Source organism: Mustelus asterias, chromosome 21 (assembly GCF_964213995.1).
Source record: "Mustelus asterias chromosome 21, sMusAst1.hap1.1, whole genome shotgun sequence".
Lineage (NCBI taxonomy): Eukaryota > Metazoa > Chordata > Chondrichthyes > Carcharhiniformes > Triakidae > Mustelus > Mustelus asterias.
In genome coordinates this window covers 3,640,720-3,648,365 of record NC_135821.1, presented here as the reverse complement: position 1 = coordinate 3,648,365, position 7,646 = coordinate 3,640,720, and the positions used below count along the sequence as shown (strand labels likewise).

The window sequence follows — 7,646 nt, the reverse complement described above, 5'->3', positions numbered from 1 at the left end:
TAAATCAAAGGGTTTAATAAAGAAACTTCATTACTCCAAACCTAGGGCCTCGTCCTGGGCCACTCCAAGCTCTCCCACAATTCCCAACAGGTTCTTATTTATAGAGAGTCAGCTGACCATCACATCATTCTGTAATTGGTTCCATGGTTTACTGGGTCAGCTGCCTTTACAGCTTGTTATCATTGGTCACATTACGTGCGACACAAAGTTGTCACCGGTTACATTCTAACAACAATGACTACAATGCAAAAAGTATTGACTTGGTTCTGAAATGTTGGGATGTCCTGAGGTTGTGTATCGTGTAAGTGTTTTCTTTACGCTCTATGTGAATGCAAATTCTTTTGGCCAGTTTGGCTAATGGTTCATTTACAGTAATTTGCATTTAATGATAGACAATGTTTGGAAGTGGTAGAAACTTGCACCACATCTCAAGTTGATACTCAGAATGCCACACAAGCCTCTGATTGCCAGATCTAAGTGGAGGTGCTACAATCAGCTGGTGCCTATTTGTTTCCACTACATGGACTTCTTCACTACAGCAGAAACCTTGTCTTTGCTTGCCACTCGGGGAAGGAAAACCCTTCCTGAGGTTGGAGGCTGTGGCTGCACTATTGTGTCTGCAAGCAGAAATCCCCATCTCAGATAACGTTTGCTCGACTCTTTCCATTGCTTCTTCACGTCAGAGGAATTGGCCCACTTCAGTTTCCGTGTGTGCAGTATGCCTGAGACATTTATTCTGTCTTAACACGATGGAAAGATTCCATGCTCTTAACACCAGTGTGCTGCGGGTGAGCACAGCTAAATGTTTCATGAGAATCCGTGGGGGCAAAATGAGAGGTCTGCATTCGGAGAAGGGGAGGTAAGGTATTCACCCGAACCCTTTTACAAAAATCCAAGTGAGAAATCTGGCTCCGAGCTCAAAGGGTTACAGAAGTGCTCCCCGCTGAAGTCGTTCCCGGTTTATATTTATGGGAACCTTACATCAAACGTCTTGAGGTGATGTATAGTTTATCTACACTGATTCATGCTGTTACTAAATTTGGCCATGTGAGAGGTTTAAGAGATGTAACTGTATAGGGGTGTATATCACCGGCCAGCAATCTCTCACAGCAGAGGGGATCACATGTCCCCTTCCACTGCAACTGGAATCTGCTCGCACACCATTGAAACAGCTTCAGCTTTTCAATGATTCATTTGCCGAGCTTTTCAACAGGCTCCCAAAGCCTGTGGACCTGTTCGACCATAACAGCATTGGAAATCCCTGCAACTCACTTTCCCCTAGCGGGTGAAATTTAGGAGGAAAGTTTTCAAGTAAGTCATTTGGCTGGCCCAGAATGAGCAAGACCTTGCCTTTATATAACAGGTTTAATGCTCCTGAATCTCTTCATCCTGCACTCATCAGGACAAACACAAGAATGTCAAATTTCAAATAATCAGATTAATTGGTAGATTGATTCTGATTGGATGAAGCATTGTTATGGAGAAAGCACTATAGGCTTCCTGAGCTCCTGGGTAATTCAAAAAGGCTTGAACATGTTCCTTTTGTTTGCCGGGAACGGGTTCTTGTATACAAATGTATATTAAGTTTATTTATTTATCCGTCATAAGTAGGCTTACATTAACACTGTAATGAAGTTACTGTGAAAATCCCCTAGTTGCCACACTCTAGCGCCTGTTCGGGTACACAGAGGGAGAATTTAGCATGGCCGATGCACCTAACCAGCACATCTTTGGACTGTGGGAAGAAACCAGAGCATCCGGAGGAAACCCACGCAGACACGGGGAGAATGTGTAAACTCCGCACAGACAGTGACCCAAGCCGGGAATCGAACCTGGGTCCCTGGAGCTGTGAGGCAGCAGTGCTAACCACTGTGCCACCATGTCTGAGCCACATTACGAGCTTGACTGATTATCTTAAATCGGTTGTCAGTGTAGCTTTTAGCGTATTCAGAATTGTTCAGCAAGTGCTGCAGAATCAGAATGAACAGCAGATGTTGTATTTTTGGTTGTTCTGTTTTTGCAGGCTGAGTGAGTATGGTCCATACTCTTCCCATTACAAACAACATGTGACAGAACAACATGTTCTTTGATTCGATCAGTCAGTTGTTGGGATGTAAGGCCTACATAGATATCGTATCAGTGCTGGATCTCATATAAATGTTGCTCAGTTGTGTAGAATGTCTTTTTGGACTGCTAACAGCATCCTGTTCATGGAAATTACCACTGGTGTAGACACTACATCATAACAGTGTGAAACAGCTTACTTATTACATTCACATTTTTGAAATACTTTACCTTTCCCGGGTAATTTATGAACATATGAGCAAGGAACCAGAGTAGGCCATTCAGCCCCTCGAGCTGCTCCGCCATTTAATCAGATCATGGCTGATCTGATAGCAACCTCAAATCTGCATCCCATCTACACCCGATAACCGATCAACTTCTTCATAGAAACCCTACAGTGCAGAAACAGGCCACTCGGCCCATCGAGTCTGCACTGACCACAATCCCACCCAGGCCCTATCCCCATATCCCTACACATTTGCCTGCTAATCCCTCTAACCTACACATCTCAGGACACTAAGGGGCAATTTTAGCATGGCCAATCAACCTAACCCGCACATCTTTGGACTGTGGGAGGAAACCGGAGCACCCGGAGGAAACCCACGCAGACACGAGGAGAATGTGCAAACTCCATCCATCCTTGCTCTGTATGAATGGAAACATAGAAGATAGGAGCAGGAAGAGGCCATTTTGCCCTTCGAGCCTGCTCCACCATTCGTCACGATCATGGCTGATCATCCAACTCAATAGCCCAATCCTGCTTTTTTCCCCATAACCTTTGATCCCATTCAGCCCAAGTGCTATATCCAGCCGCCTCTTGAATCTATCCAGCTCTACCTTAAAAATATTCAAAGATTCTGTTTCCATTGCCATTTCAGGAAGGGAAATCCAGAGATCTCTTCGTCCTGAGTGAAAAAATCTTGCATCTCCGTTTTAAATGGGTGACCCCTTATTCTTAAATAGTGAGCCCTGGTTCTAGATTCTCCCACAAGAGGGAACATCTTCTCCACATCCACCCTGTCGAAATCCCTCAGGCTCTTAAATGTTTCAAAACATTTGAGGTGGACCGGGCACTTTCAGGTCAAAGAGTGGTGGCTTTTGGCCCATTAATAGATTTGTGATACATAGCAAACAAAGATCTGATCAGAATAAACAAAATAGTGTGGATGCAGGAATCTGAAACAAGAACAGAATATGCTGAGAAAACTCAGCAGGTCTGGCAGCATCTGTGAGGAGAGAGAAACATTTTGAATCCTTTGGCGCTTCATTAGAAAGATCAGAGCCTCACAGTCTGGCTTTGATGGGCTCCATTTCTGTTCAGTTCTCAGCCTGTGGCTAGCAGTTCTCTATCCCCATGCTCATTGATTCTGGGGTGGGCCCACTGAATGTCACTTAATACATCATGCCTTCCCAAAGGGAGGCAGCGGAGGGGTCTCTCCAGCTCTCCAACCAATGGGCAAGACCTCTGTCAACTCCAGTAAATACCACCCATTAGGGGCAGGATTTTCTCTCTAAGGGCAAGAAACAGAGGTCAGGACTATTTTGTGGTCCTGAACCTGCCCCTGGAAGGAAGCAGTCACTCAGAAGTGAAGGAAGCAGTCATCAGTACAGATGAGTCTGTAAAGACTTGATTACCTGTAAAGACTCGCATTCCAGCCATTATCTTGCAATTGAGTTTTTGTCTATATATGCCGTGTTTGTGAACCAAACTCTCCACTCACCTGATGAAGGGCAGCGCTCCCAAAGCTCGTGATATCAAATAACCTGTTGGACTTTAACCTGGTGTTGTGAGACTTCTTGCTCAGTACAGAAGAGGCCCTTCGGCCCATTGCAACAGCACCAACTAAGCTACATTTTCCAGTACTTGGCCCATAGCCTTGAATGTTCTGACATTTCAAGTGCTCATCCAAGTACTTTTTCAAGGTTGTAAGGTTTCCTGCGTCTACCACCCTTTCAGGCAGTGAATTCCAGACTCCCATCCTCTGGGAAAAAATATTTTTACTCAAATTCCCTCTAAACCTCCTGCCCCTCACCTTAATATTATGCCCCCTCGTTGTTGACCCTTCAACTAAGGGAAAAATCTGCTTCCTATCCACCCTGCCCATACCCTTCATAATTTTATACACTTCAGTCAGATCCCCCTCAGCCTCGCTGCTCTAAGGAAAATAATCCAAGCCTATCCAACCTCCCTTCATAGCTCAAATGCTCCAGCCCAGGCAACATCCTGGTGAGTCTTCTCTGCACCCTCCCCAGTGCAATCATATCCTTTCTATAGTGAGGCGACCAGAACAGCACACAGTGTTCCAGCTGTGGCCCAACCAAACTTTTGGGCAGCTCCAACATAACCTCCCTGCTCTTCTATCCTATACCACAACTGATAAAGGCAAGTGTCCCATATGCCCTCTTAGCTACCCTATTAACCTGTCCTGCCGCCTTCAGAGATCTATGGACAAGCACCCGTGGATCCCTCTATTTCTCTGAGTGTCCTGCCATTCACCGAGTACCTCTTTCTCTTGTTACTCCTTCCAAAGTGCATCACCTCGCACTTTTCAGGGTTGAATTCTATCTGCCACTGATCTGCCCATCTGACCAACCCATCTATATCTTCCTGCAACCCAAGACCTTCAAACAAAGAACAAAGAACAAAGAACAATACAGCACAGGAACAGGCCCTTCGGCCCTCCAAGCCCGCGCCGCTCCCCGGTCCAGGATTGAATCCTGAATCCAGGATCCCCGCCCAATTTTCCAGCCTATCTACATCCTAATATCCTATCCACCGAGCTGTCCCTCACAGCTACGATGCTTTGTTCATTACAACCTATTAACTTACCCCCACCCCCCCATTCCAGACCATGTGATCTCCAGGGAGAGGCGAAAACCCAGAGTGAAAAACCCCAGGGCCAATATGGGGAAAAAAAAAATCTGGGAAATTCCTCTCCGACCCCCTGAGGCGATCGAAACGAGTCCAGGAGATCACAATGGCCCCGATCGGAAAATGCTTCCTAACCCTAGTCATTTCCACTTCCACGAACACCATATGAATTCCCTGCCCCCGAGACAGGTTCCCAACTATCCGCAGTCTCACTCTGTACTGGCACCAGCAACTTAACCACCCTGCCAGTCTTCGTGTCATCCACAAGCTTACTTATCATTCCTCCCACATTCTCATCGATATTGTTTATATATATCAGGAACAAAAAGGGACTAAGCACTAATCCCTGTGGTATGCCACTGGACACCAGCCTCCAGTCACACAAACAGCCTATTACCACCATCCTCTGTCTCCTACCTCTCAGCCAGTTTTGGATCTATTTTGCCAAGTTACCCTAGGTCCCATGTGCTTCTATCTTCTTTATCAGTCTCCCAAGTGGGACCTTCTCAAAGGCTTTGCTGAAATCCATATAAACTCCATCAAACGCACGACCCTCATCTGAGCACCTGGTCAGCTCCTTGAAGAATTCAATCAAATTTATCAGACATGACCTCCCTCTGACAATCCCTTAATTGGCCTGGATTCAGCTTCTTGCTACCTGGCATGGTGGCACAGTGGTTAGCACTGCTGCCTCACAGCGCCAGGGACCCGGGTTCGATTCCCGGCTTGGGTCACTGTCTGCGTGAAGTTTGCACGTTCTCCCCGTGTCTGCGTGGGTTTCCCCCGGGTGCTCCGGTTTCCTTCCACAGTGCAAAGATGTGCGGGTTAGGTTGATTGGCCATGCTAAACTGCCCCTTTGTATCCGGGGGACTAGCGAGGGTAAATGCAGGAGGTTATGGGGATTGGGCATGGGTGGGATTGTGGTCGGTGCAGACCCGATGGACCGAATGGCCTCCTTCTGCACTATAGGATTCTAGGCTTGTTAAATACATTCAAGGCTGGGTTAGACAGACTTTTGGGGCAGGACTTTATGGCTTTGCTCGAGCAAGACCAGAAAGCCCACCCCAGATCAACGGACATTTCCATTGTCCGCCCCTCGCCTGCTTGAATTCCATGGCGGCAAGGCGGTAGAATTCCGGTGTTGGTTTCTCAGGGAATCAAGGGAGTTAGTCGAAAAGTATGGTTGATTCCAAGATCAGCTATGGCTGATAAAAGCAAAATACTGCAGATGCTGGAACCTGAAACAAAAACAGAAAATGTTGGAAAATCTCAGCAGGTCTGACAGCTTCTGTGGGGAGAGAATCGAGCCAATGTTTCAAGTCTAGATGAAGAGGGGGTTGGGAGGGTGGGCAAGAAGGAGAGCGGGAATGGAGAAGTGGAAAAATGGAAGTGAGAAGGAAGGGTGATAAAAATGGATGAATGAGATTAAATGAAGAAACAAAATGGAATAAAATAACTGGAAATGGGGTGAAGGTGGAGGAGAGAGTTCACGCTCTGAAGTTGTTGAACTCAATGTTCAGTCCGGAAGGCTGTAAAGTGTCCAATTGGAAGATGAGGTGCTGTTCCTCCAGTTTGCGTTGGGGTTCACTAGAGCATTGCAAAAGGCCAAGGACGGACATGTGGACAGGAGAGCAGGGTGGTGTGTTGAAGTGGCAAGTGACAGGAAGGTCTGGGTCCTGCTTGTGGACGAACCGAAGGTGTTCAGCAAAGCGGTCATCCAGTCTGCGTTTGGTCTCTCCAATCTACACGAGACCACATTGGGAGCAGTGAATGCAATAGACCAGATTGAAGGAGGTGCATGTGAAGTGCTGCTTCACCTGAGAGGGGTGTTTAGGACCTGGGGCAGGGAGCAGGGAGCAGGTAAAGGGGCAGGTATTGCACCTTCTACGATTGCATGGGAAGGTGCGGTGGGCAGGGGTGTGATGGAGGAGTGGATCAGGGTGTCCCGGAGAGAACGGGTCCTTGCGGAATGCTGACGGGGGAGTGAGGGGAAGATGTATTGAGTGGTGGCATCATGTTGGAGTTGGTGCAAATGGCGGAGGATGATCCTTCAAATGTGGAGATTAGTGGGGTGAAAAATGAGGACAAGGGGGACCCTATCCTGGTTCTGGGAGGGAGGGGAGGAGTTGAGAGCAGTGGTCCGGGGGATGGGTTGGATGTGGATGAGAGCCCTGTCAACCACAGTGGGGGGGAAACCATGATTGAGGAAGAAGGAAGTCAGGTTGGTAGCGCTATTTTGGAAAGTGGCATCATCAGAACAGATGCGGCGGAGGCGAAGGAACTGAGAGAATGGGATGGAGTCCTTACAGGATGTGGGGTGTGAAGAGCTGTAGTCCTGGCGGTTGTGAGAGTCGATGGGCTTGTAATGGATATTGATGGACAGTTTATCACCAGAAATGAAGACAGAGAGATCAAGGAAGGGAAGAGAAGTGTCAGAGTGTCATCTGAAGGTGATAGAGGGGTGGAAATTGGAAGCAAAATTGATAAATCTTTCCAGGTCCAGATGAGAGCATGAAGCAGCACCGAAATAGTCATCAATGTACCAATAAAGGAATTGTGGGATGGGGCTGGGATAGGTCTGGAACAGGGAATGCTCCTCATAACCCATAAAGAGACAGGCATAACTGGGACCCTTGTGGGTGCCCATAGCCACACCTTTTATCTGGAGGAAGTAAGACAAGTTAAAGGAGAAATTGTTGAGTGAGTGAAC

At 47.2% G+C, this 7,646-nt stretch overlaps 1 protein-coding gene across 11 annotated transcripts in view; it reads left to right on the top strand.

The window, feature by feature from the left end:
* The first annotated feature begins 469 nt into the window (after positions 1-469).
* The window catches only part of LOC144509057 (synaptotagmin-1-like), a 179,536-nt gene continuing 172,359 nt past the window's right edge, over positions 470-7,646 (top strand). For 8 of the 11 annotated variants that reach the window (XM_078237357.1, XM_078237356.1, XM_078237360.1 and 5 more), the window contains exon 1: positions 689-996. The gene's annotated coding sequence lies outside the window, so the exon portion shown is untranslated. Of the gene's footprint in view, positions 997-7,646 lie in introns of all 11 variants that reach the window. The other 3 variants (XM_078237355.1, XM_078237362.1, XM_078237368.1) reach the window with 3 other exon arrangements.